Source organism: Mus pahari, chromosome 9, assembly GCF_900095145.1.
Source record: "Mus pahari chromosome 9, PAHARI_EIJ_v1.1, whole genome shotgun sequence".
NCBI classification, from domain to species: domain Eukaryota; kingdom Metazoa; phylum Chordata; class Mammalia; order Rodentia; family Muridae; genus Mus; species Mus pahari.
The window spans coordinates 28,830,347-28,841,999 of NC_034598.1; the positions used below are offsets into that span (position 1 = coordinate 28,830,347).

An 11,653-nucleotide genomic window follows, 5' to 3' on the forward strand; every position below is an offset into this window, starting at 1 on the left:
GATATTTGTTCCAAGAGTGTCTGTAGAGCTAATAAGTAAATGCTTTCTTCTATTTTGAATGTGGTCCCTTAAGAAAAGGACTGCCAGAGTCCCAACAAATAGTTCATGTTGTGGTTAGCACCGTGTCGTGGTAGTTTTGTGTGTTCTTACAAGAATTAAAGGATGACTAGCTAAGGGAGCATCTTAATACACAAGCTCAAGGGAACGACGACACTAAGGAATCAGTCAGTGGGGTGCAGTATTAGAGAGGGGAAGGTTAAGATTTAGATCTTGTTCTGGTGGTATAAAGCTATATACCTTATGTTCATATATGTTCATATACATCATCATGTTATATATGAAAAAGAAACACAGAAATAAACTCCATAAACATATATAAGTATATATTCTTATGTTCATATACATCCATGTATGAAAAAGAAATACCCCCCCAATCTCCATAAATAGAAAAAAAATAGAAAACTTCAGGGATAAGCCTGTTTTCTGGAACCTTAATTATAATTGCCCTACTGGAGAGGTCTTCATTAACCCTACTGCCTACCTTTTTACTGCTATTTATGTGGTCCTCTATAACTATAAGAAGCAGAAAGTACGGTAGCGGTGTGACAGTGTGAGATGGTAAGACTTCGGCAGAAAAATCCGATCTCAGATGTGACCCATGACTCCAGAGACCCTACAATTTAACTAGTACCGATGCAGGGATTTCCTGGACTCTTGTACCTCCCCCTTTACAGTTTCTCACTCCCAGGAATTCTAACCTTCGGCTTTAATTCGAAACGGTTTCTTGTTTTGGATGGGGATGACAGAAAGTTAAAGCTGACTTATTTAGAGCTTCCGAAGAAGTATGGAGGTCCCTAGGGAATGTATGTGTCTGGCCTTCTTCAACAAAGTATTTTCAGCAACAAGTTGTCAGTGAGGTCAGTGCGGAGCCCAGGATTAGATACCACCCACCCCTGGCTTGTAACCTCCCCTTTCTTTCTTATCCTGGGTGCTTAGCTAAAGGGACTGCCCCACCGGCTCTGTCTCTTTCCTCCCACCCTTCGAGCTCTCTTTGGAAAAATTCCCTCCAAAAGCTGAACCCAAAGCTCATTTACTTTGTAGGAAGCATCAGAAAGGTGAGTTACTTTATCAAAGTGAAGGGCTGGGGCTTCAGCGCACTCTTGGGTTTCTGTGCCTCCTTCATACGTCATAGGTTTATAACGTGGGGGTTCCTTCCGAATGAAAGAAGATCACATTATGATAGGAAATGGGGATGTTTTCACTAGTTGTGATGAGAAATGTAGGGTTTCCTGCTAATTTCAAAGTTAAAAATAACTTTCAGACTCCGCCAAGGCAAGCTAGTAGCCAAGGTCGTGCTTAGCATTCGGAGAGTTTCTGGCTATAAAAAGCCAACTGGGTGCTGTGCAGGGAAAGATAAGATATGGCCTGGATACTTGTGCTTTAGCCTGGGACTGGGGAAAAGGAAGCAAAGATGGAAAGTATTTGAACAGGCTTTGCTTTCAACTAAAAGTTATTCATAGGAAATGGATGGTGTTTTGAATGCGATAGCGGCAGAGAGCATCATTTTCAGCATTTAATATTGGTTGTATATTGCTTATATAATTGGCAGCAGTATTGGGAGGCTGAGGAATGATCTCAGAGTTGTTCAGCATTTCTAACCATGTGAAAATCACAGCGTAGAGTGGGTTTTTTTTTTTTTTTTTTTTAAGCTTGAGATAGAAAGTCTATACAGAGGGAAAGTTGCTGGTTGACTGGGTCTGACTGACTACAAGCAGCTGTTGTCACCTAAGTCAAGGATAGGACTGGAAGCAATGATTACTAAAGGAAAGAGGGACTCCAGCATAGATGCCAGGAGCTTCACTGGCTGTGGAGGTTTTGAATTGCAGATCTATGCCACTAAGAAAGACTAGCAAGACGTCTGATGATACAGGAAACTGGTGACTCGTTTCAGACACATAAATGGGGAAAGCAGAGATTCAAGTGAGCCTTGTTTCTGGCTTTGTGGCTAGCTCATCTGGCTAGAATGGATGATGAATGTAGAGGGAGTAGCTAGGATTTGAAGCTGTGGATTATCAACAGCCAGATGTCAATGGAATGTTTGGCTACACTGTTACAATTTCAGTGTTCATTATAAAAATTACCTCCTTTCATCCCTTCCTCCATCCAGGGGCAGCCCCTGTGCCCCCCTTTTCCCTGCTCCACATGAAAAAAAAAATGACCTCAACAGTGATATAGGAGGGAACCTTAAATACAGACGGTACAGACATACTCATTAACATCTGTTACAGTCTACACATAGTTCGAATCTTCTTATTTGAGTAAAAGGATCGGGACTTTTTAGAATAACACTTATTTTTGTACAAAAGTAACCAGTGATCATTGTGTGGTTGTGAAGGAACAGAGGAAAAGTTATGGTTAGTGATCTCACTGATTCCTGTTTCTTTCTAGTCTCCTTCATGACTTTAAAATAATTGCTATAATGAATGTAACATTTGTAGCCCCATGCTTACATGTTTACAGATACTATTTGCCGGTTTATATAGCTACTCTTGCGCTGTGTAGTAACTTCTCAGTGAACATAATTTTGTTAATCATTGCTGAACATCCAGGTGCTATGAAAAGATGCTTTTGCATATTTTTATGTCTATTTATATTTACGATCATCTCCCCAGCCCCCAACCCTAAGTGTGGCTTGTTGGAATGAATGCTGAATATTACACTTGAAGGTGAAACATGTGATCTCTTAAGATGTGTTTTTATGGTTCCCCTTTTAAAGCATTATAAAATTTGTCAGCCAAATAAAATATTTATTAAGTGTTTATGATGTGTAAACACACATAACAGGCAGACGGAGAACAACGTACTAAGAATGTATAAGGACACAGTTGCTTAGACTTACAAAATTTCAATTTATAAACATCGACAGAGCTACACATGGAATCGGAAGAGCTTCAGTTCTCCCTGAAACCAATATTGTCATCTGTGTCACGTTGACTCTGGAGCAGTAGCGTTTGCAAACTACTTCTGCTGGAAAACCATGCATGCATCATATTGATTTACAGAAAGTTGATGAGCCAGCTGTGACCAACAAATAGCAAAACCAGGCAGAGTCAGTAAATACCTCAGTTAAAGACCAACCAGAGGAAATCACAATTATTTGGACTAAATCTATGGGCTGTAGAATTGAAAGGAAAAAGGGTAAAGGCATGGGATAGGGCACCCAGTCAGTTGGGTGGCAGTGAGGGAAGAAGTGCGTCAGGTTTTTAAATTGTTGAATTAAAGATGCATGGTTCCAGATTGAAGAGAAAAGCTAAGGCATGATAATAAAAGTGTCAGGTGGTGGCTTGTATAGAGAAATCAGCTTGGCGTGGACAGAGATACTAGTATCATTTGATGGGAGATGAGGTATATATAGAGCTATGAATTCTTAAAGGACATATTTTGCCTCTATTTTTAAAAAAGCTTTCAATCATGGCGTCTTATTTTGGGGTGATATTTTGAGGGGTTCCTTAACCATGGGCAGGCAGTAATTCTCTAGCCTCTATGAACTTTGGTTTGCATATTTCTATTTTTAATTTGGAATAGAAAGGGTTCATCTTTAAGAATAGAAGTTAGCAACCTAGTCTTGCCTGAAGAGATGCTCTGTTTCTTGTAGTGAGGACTTAAAAACAGTATTTATGTGTGGGTCCTTGGCTCATGGGAATGCTACTCTACCGATGGGAAACCATGCTTTTCTGATTCTTGTTTGGATACTGGGTTGTAAGTGACATTGTGTTGTGGACTGGTTAATCTAAAGGAAAATGACAGATAATTGGGACTGCAGGTCTTTTGAAAGTAAAGGCACTTGTACTGATTTTCCTGGACTTAATTGTGTCTTGTAACTATGTTGTTGCTGGCTGGTCAGTCAGTAATCTGTAACCCAATTTAATAGCTAACTCTAGGGACTAGGATGTGACTTAAAATTCCCCTGTGTAGAGTTGCTGCCTTGGCACCTCTTTCCCTTTCCTTGCTTTTCACTTCTTGTATTAAAAAAAAAAATTATTCAGCCAAGGCTACCCAGAGAATCTCTGTCTCAAAAAAGCCACCCCCCCAAAAAAAATTAATTTCTTTTTGTGTGTGTAGGCGCTGGGCTTTTTCCTTTTTCGTGTGTGTGTGTGTGTGTGTGTGTGTGTGTGTGTGTGTGTGTGTGTACACCAGGTGCCATGAAGCCTGTATGGAGGGCAGAGGATAACAACTGGAGTTAGTTCTCTCCTTTACAGTGATGTGGATCTTGGGACTGTACCGTAGGTGGTTCATCTTGGAGGCAGCTGCCTTTACCCCTGAGCTGTCTCCTGTCCTGACTTCACTTTTCTTAATCCTTCTGCCTGTGTACTTATGGCCTCTCCTGTCAGTGGGAAAACTGATTTCATACAGACAGAGCAATGTCCAATGTAAAGAAAGACTCCCCACATTCGAATGAGAGTGTTACAGCCCTCTTGCACTTAATGCCGTTCAAAGTATGAGAGGATCTCAGTTTGTTACTGGTCCCAGCAAGGACATATACAGCTTGTGCCAAAGTGTAAATCATCTGTAGCAGGACTCTGCAGACGAGTGAAGCAGCTAGTGATTTACAGTGTCACAGGAACTCCTTGTAGAAATCACTTGGCATGGCACTGCTTAAGCTAAACCAAGCATTTGTCTCCCTTACCAATATATGTAAAAGCAGAGAACTGGGAAGAAGTTATTACATAAGGATGAATGTCAGCGTCCCTAATAGACCTCATTGAGAAGGCTGCAGAATGGCTGAGAGGCAGTGTTATTAAAGGGGTAGGGGTCCTACCCTGGCCCTGACTTTGAAATTTATTCTAAGTGCTGTAGGTTGTTGCTATTGAAACAAAGAGCCTGCCCTCAAGGTATTTCCATGTGTGTGTGTGTGTGTGTGTGTGTGTGAGAGAGAGAGAGGGGGGGGGGAGGGAGGATTAAGAAATAAAAATGAAGTCTATTCTGAGACTCCCCAGCCAGGTAAGACTTAGCCTAGAGTTGACTTTTATAAATTGTTTCCACTGAAATTTATAGAATTAACAGGCTTTTTTTTTTTTTTTTTTAAGACATTATTTCATGTGTATGAATGTTTGTCTGTATGCACGTGGGTGCATTCCGTGCGTGCAGTGACCATGGAGGTCAGAAGAGGGCGCCAGAGCCTCTGGAGCTGGAGTTAGACTCAGTTGTAAAGCTACCATGTCGATGCTGGGAACTGAACTCAGGGCCTCCGCAAGAGTAGCCAGTGCTCTTACCTGCTGAGCCGTCTCTCCAGCACCAGACTGACTTGCTTTTCTACTGGACTTTGCCATTTCTGTTGCTTTTTTCCAGTATGGGTTAACAAAGGAATCACAGTTTTAAGAACCAAGTAGTCTGTGATAGATGCTGCTGATTCTGGTTGCGTATGGAACACCCTTGTGCATTCTCTCTCTCTCTCTCTCTCTCTCTCTCTCTCTCTCTCTCTCTCTCTCTCTCTCTCTCTCTCTCTCCCTCCCTCCCTCCCTCTCCCTCCCCCTCCCTTCTCCCCCTCTCTCTGAATTTATAAGACCACAATTTAGGTCAAGAAAAAGAGGACATACATGGTGCTGTGTGCACTCATCTGTGTTGGCTGTGCCCCTCCCCGCTCAGACAGATGTGTGTGTGGTATCTCGCATGGACTTCCATCTTGCCAATGGTATCATATTTTGCATGAAGGATATACCGGGATTAATGGATATGTTCATAGTTTCCAGTATTTCTTGTTTGCTTCATCATGTGATTCTTAACTACACATCTTTGTTCTTAGCTCTTGATATACTTTTGTGACTATATTTTGGGATAAATTCATGGAAGTGGAGTTGCTTTATTAAAAGGCAGTCTCATTTTTAACATTCATAAGAATTGAAGATACAGTGCATGTACCTTTAGTGCCAGAACGGAGGAGGCAGAGGCAGGCAGGTCTCTGAATTAGAGGCCAGCCTGATCTACAAAGTGAGTTCTTGGACAGCCAGGGCTACACAGCGGGACTTGTCTCAAAAAGAGCTTATGTCCAATTAGAGTCAGGAGGATTTTCATGAGTTTGAGGCTAGCCTGTGCTAAAAAATGTATTACAAGGCAGCCTAGGATACAGAATAAGACTGTCTTCTAAGAGGTGAGGGGGATTGGGGTAGAGGATGACTCTGCTGATGAAGTACTTACAAGGATGACTCTGCTGATGAAGTACTTACAAGCAGGAGGGACAGAGTTTGACTCCCAGAATCCACATCCAAACCTAGTATGGTGGTGTGCACTTGTAATCCAGAGCTGGGAGGAGACAGAGGTAATTCTTGGAGGTCATGGTCTAGCTGGCCACACCTAGTCAGTGAGCCCCAGTCCCCAGTCATAGATCCTGTCTCAACAAACAAGGCAAATGGCTCTCAAGAGAGACCCACCCCTCCCACCCCCACACAGGAAACACCCCCCTCTCCGGTCTCTCATCTGTTTATATGTCTGTACACAGAGTATTCTGAGCGACTATGCCACAGCCCTCACCAGCACCAATATTATATAAAAAACATTAACTTAGTTTGGATGTGGTAGTAAACACCTGTAATCTCAGGTGGGAGGCAGAAGCAGGAGGATCAGGACTCAAGGTTAGCCTCTATGCACAGTCACTGGGCTACTTGTGGCTCTGACTCCATTTCACCTCCCACCCCCTTCTAGAAGTTTACTTTGGTCTGGGTGATAGGTGAATGTGATTGTTTTGGTTTTAATTCGCACTTTATTAACTATGGGCAATGTTGAGCAATTTCATTTTCTTCCTGGGATTAAAAATATATATGTATGTGTTACAAATATTATATTATTCCGTCAGTGTGCATGTATGCATGAGTGTGGGTGTGCATGTGTGTGTGTGTGTGTGTGTGTGTGTGCGCGCGCGTGTGATGGCACGAGAAGGCCACTGTGCTTGTATAGAGATGGGAGGACAATTTTACAGAACCAGGGGCTGAGCTCAGATTTTCAGGTTTGTGTGTCTTTGCACACGGAGCCGTCTGGCCCACCCCGAAACTACATTTTAATGGAAACATTTCCCCACTATTGTGAAATAAAAGTGATTAGCATTTTAAAGTTTGAAGCCGGCATGGCATTAGGAGTTGTTTCCTGCCGCACAGGTTTTGGACGCCATGCTTCTAAGTTTTCAGCATTCCTGCAGGACGTTAGATGTGGTCTCCTCTGATGGAGGTCCCTGTGGCGGCCCCAGAGACTGACTGAGACTGGCTTCCTATCAGCTCATCAGTCGACCTCAGCTCTCCCGACAGACTTTCATGGACACTCCTGAGAACTCAGGCTGCACGCCCTTTATTCAAACCTAAGCATTTTCCTGTACATTTCCTCCACACGGTCAGCTTTTGTACTTTTGATAACATGACACAGTCTATGAGGGTGGTATGGATTCTGACCATATTTTTCATTGACAGAGAAATGCTGACCAGTATCCATACATTTTGATTTAATTACATTTCTTTTTGAGACACTATGTGGCCCTGACTAGGTTGGAACTCTCTCTATAGACCAAGCTGGCCTTGAACTCACAGAGAGCTGCCTGTCTCTGCCTCCTGAGTGCTAGAGTTAACAGCAAATGCTGCCACATTTAGTACTGATAAATCTGTGGTCACTTCAGTTGGTGTAAATGAGACTCATACTTTTTGTTATAGTCTGTTGGAGGGTCACTGAACACTGAGGGAACGCCTGCTGTAAGCGATAATTGTGATCTGCAGAGACAGCACCAGGTAACTGTCCAGGCTGATCTTCAGGCTGAAAAACTTGTATAAATATTTGTTGGCCAGTTGTATTTCTTTTTATCTAAATTCCCATTATGAATTATTATTATTATTTTTTTTAAGATTTATTTATTTATTATATGTAAGTACACTGTAGCTGTCTTCAGACAGTCCAGAAGAGGGCGTCAGATCTTGTTACAGATGGTTGTGAGCCACCATGTGGTTGCTGGGATTTGAACTCCGGACCTTTGGAAGAGCAGTCAGGTGCTCTTACCCACTGAGCCATCTCACCAGCCCCACCCATTATGAATTATTGTCCAAGTTGTTTTATTGAGCCCTAAATAAATTATACCGTAACGAACAAAATTAGATTATTGTGCTTTTTTTCCCTCAAAATTAGTTTTTCACTTTTGACTTTTATTTTTAAGAAATTACATATATAAAGTAAAATATTATTGTAGTCAGGAATTGAAATTTCTTTTATTTTTTTTAAAGAATTATTTTATGAAATTTATTTATTTCATTCCATGTGTGTTTTGCCTACATGTATATATGTTCATTATGTGAGTGCTTGATATCAATACACCTCAGAAGAGAACATTGGTGCCCTGGAACTGGAGTGACAGACAGCTGTGAGTCACCATCTGGGTGCTGGGAATCGAACCCTGGTCCTCTGCAAGAGCAGCAGATGCTCTTGACCACTGACCCATCTCTCTAGACCCTATGGATTCTGGATCTTAGGTTTTGCTTAGAAAGGGTTTGCCTCAACAATAAGTCTACTAACTTTGTTTTCAGAATGTGGAAATCTTTCTGGAATTGAATTTAAGCAAAGGAATGAAGTCGGGAATCAGCCTCCTGTTTGTTAAGTGTTTCTTCACTTTATATATTATGTTCCATCTTTTTTTAAAAAAAAATCACTCTTTTCCTTGCTAATTCAGAATGCTCTTTTTAAAATCATGTACTAAGTTTATAATGGAGCCCACATGTCAACTTTTTCTCTTTCTTCAATTACTATTGATATCTGCTTACTGTCCATCAATTGCTACTATCTTAGAGCTTGTACCTCACTATGTAGTTGTTAGCAACTCTCCTGCTTCTGTTTCCTGAGACTAGTGTCACAGATGTTTTCAGTCATGTATCTTGGCACAATCATTACTTTTAAAACAACTTCATTTTATACTATAAAAATTTAAAAACGACTTTAATTGTGTGTGTGTGTGTGTGTGTGTGTATATATCTGTTGAAAACAGATGGTGTCAGGCCCTGTTGAGCTGGAGTTACAGGTGGTTGTGAGCTGCGCAGTGCGGATATTGGGGAACCTCTGGCAGAGTAGTGAGATGTCTTGATTGCCTCTGAGCCATCTCTTAAGCCTCTCACACTGTTTGCTTTCTAAGTTTTTTTTTTTTTTTAATCTACTTAAGTGTAGTTGTATATGTTTGCTGTATGTAGAGGTACCTGGCAGAGGCCAGAAGAGGGCGTCAAATATCCTGGAACTGGAATTACAAAGAACAAAATGAATAAGTCTAATAAAAGAAAAATTTTAAAGAAATTTAAAGAGCTGGAGAGATGGCTCAGTGGTTAAGAGCACTGACTGCTCTTCCGAAGGTTCTGAGTTCAAATCCCAGCAACCACATGGTGACTCACCCATCAGTAATGAGATCTGACGCCCTCTTCTGGGGTGTCTGAAGACAGCTACAGTGTACTTGCATATAATAAGTAAATCTTAAAAAAAAAGAAAAAGAAAAGAAAAGAAAAGAAATTTAAAGAAGTCAGCTACTTTGTACCATGTGGGTACTTGGCTTGAATCTGGGACCCCTGAAAGACAGGAGGTGTTCTTAATCCCTGAGTCATCTCTCTGGATCCTCAAACTCTGTTTTCAAAAGTGGAAAGGTTAGCTCCTCATTCTTTTTACCCTTTCAACATTTTCTTAGTTATAAATGAGTTTTTTTAAAAAATCAAAGAAAAAAAATTTTTTGAGACATACTTTCTCGCTCTGCTGAACTCTCTACATAGTGTAGGTTGCCCTCGAACTCAGAGATCTGCTTGTCTCTACCTCCTAAGGGCTGGGGCTGAACTGTTTTTTCCTTTAGGTGGGTTCTCTAGCTCATCTGATCCTCTTGCCTCCACCTCCTGAGCATTCGGATTGCAGCTTGTGCCCCAGTGTTTATGAGGAGACGGGGATTGTACGCAGGGCTTCCTAGGCAATACATTGCCAACTGAGCCACACCCCACCCCAGTCAAATTCACTGTCTCAAGTTATCAAGTTCTTCCATGGTCTTGACTCTGAGGAGAATTAACATCTTTTAATGTGTATCCTCTATATACACCTTTCTTTCTCTCCTTCCTTCCTTCCTTTCTTTCTCTCTCTCTTTCTCTCTTTTTCTTTTTCATTTTCTCTTTTTTGTTTCCTTAGTTTTTAAAAAAATGTCTTTTATAGAATCTTACAATTGTCTTCATATCATATCCATAATCATTGTTACCATCATCTCTTTCCTTCTGTTATGTTTTAAATTCTGTGTAAGGAGGGGGATCTGCTGATCTTACTCCACATCTGTGTCTTGAAGAGATGCTCTGGTGGTCGAGGCATATTGTTTGATGGGTTGTTGGGACCCAGACCACCATGCTGGCTCTTTTGTATACACTTCCTACCCTTTCCTCGCCTCGTGCTTTAAGTTGTTATTTTTATAGATGATGATGATATTATTATTATTATTAATTATTGGAGTCAGGGTATCCCTATGTAGCTGGCCTGGAATTTACTGTGTAGACCAGGCTGGCCTTAAACTCACAGAGATCTGCCTGCTTCTACCTCCCAAGTGTTGCTATAAAAGGACTGCACTATCACTCCCAGCTAAAATAAACATTTAAAAGAATGATTGAAAAAAATTTTAAATGTGCGCCCCTGCTTGTTTGTATATGTACCATACGCACACATGTACCTACAGAGGCCAGAGGAGAGTGTTGGATCCTCTGGTACTGGGTTATAGACAGTTGTGAGCCATCTGATGGGATATTGGAAACTGAGCCTGAGTCTTCTGCAAGAGCAGTAAACACTCTTATGTGCTGAGCCATTTCTGCAGCATTATGTTTTTGTTTAAGCTGAAAAAGTTACATCCCATTTATATTTTACATAACAAAGTACCTAAACCAAAAGTCTATTCTAACTGGCATAAGCAAGAAGTCTTTCATGAGCTACACTGGGCACTCCAAAAATCCTCCAGGGGTGGGGGGTGGGGGAGAGAGAGAGAGAGAGAGAGAGAGAGAGAGAGAGAGAGAGAGAGAGAGAGAGAGAGAGAGAGAAAGTGGTGACCAGAAATAGCATCCAGCCCACACCGGAGACAGCCAGCAGAGGTTCCGGCTTCCACTGTTCTGGGCCCCTGGGTCGGACTTACGACAGACACACAGACCCACTCAAGCTATGTTTAGCAGGTGGAATTTGGCCTCCATTTCACCACGTCTGTATTTTTTCCAGCTGTATACCTTCTGTAGTAGATACTACAGAGTCCCTGTGATTTAACACCTGCTTCTCTCTCTCTTTTTTTTTTTTTTTTTTTATTCTCTTTACCTGACTTTTAGCCCTCGGTTCCTTGAACCCCTGCTGATAAGAGCAACTGATGAGAATTTCTGGTGTAATTTTTAAAAAAGGTTAATATACCACTCTATAGAGCCTCATATGAATTCACTTAAAATTCTTATTACCTTCATTTATTTCGCCTGGGTGTGAGTAGGTGTGTGTGCATGTGTGTGTGCACGTGTGTGTGTGCGTGTGCACGTGTGTGTGCATGTGTGTGTGTANGTGTGTGTGTGCACGTGTGCACGTGTGTGTGTGCGTGTGCACGTGTGTGTGCATGTGTGTGTGTGCATGTGTGTGTGTGTGCACGTGTGTGTGCACGTGT

At 41.5% G+C, this 11,653-nt stretch overlaps 1 protein-coding gene across 2 annotated transcripts in view; it reads left to right on the forward strand.

Annotated features, from left to right (window-relative positions):
- The first annotated feature begins 967 nt into the window (after window positions 1-967).
- Ctnna3 (catenin alpha 3) overlaps window positions 968-11,653 on the forward strand; it is a 1,475,129-nt gene continuing 1,464,443 nt past the window's right edge. Inside the window, exon 1 of one of the 2 annotated variants that reach the window (XM_021205680.2) lies at window positions 968-1,115. The gene's annotated coding sequence lies outside the window, so the exon portion shown is untranslated. The remainder of the gene's footprint in view (window positions 1,116-11,653) is intronic. The other variant, XM_029542318.1, reaches the window with a different exon arrangement.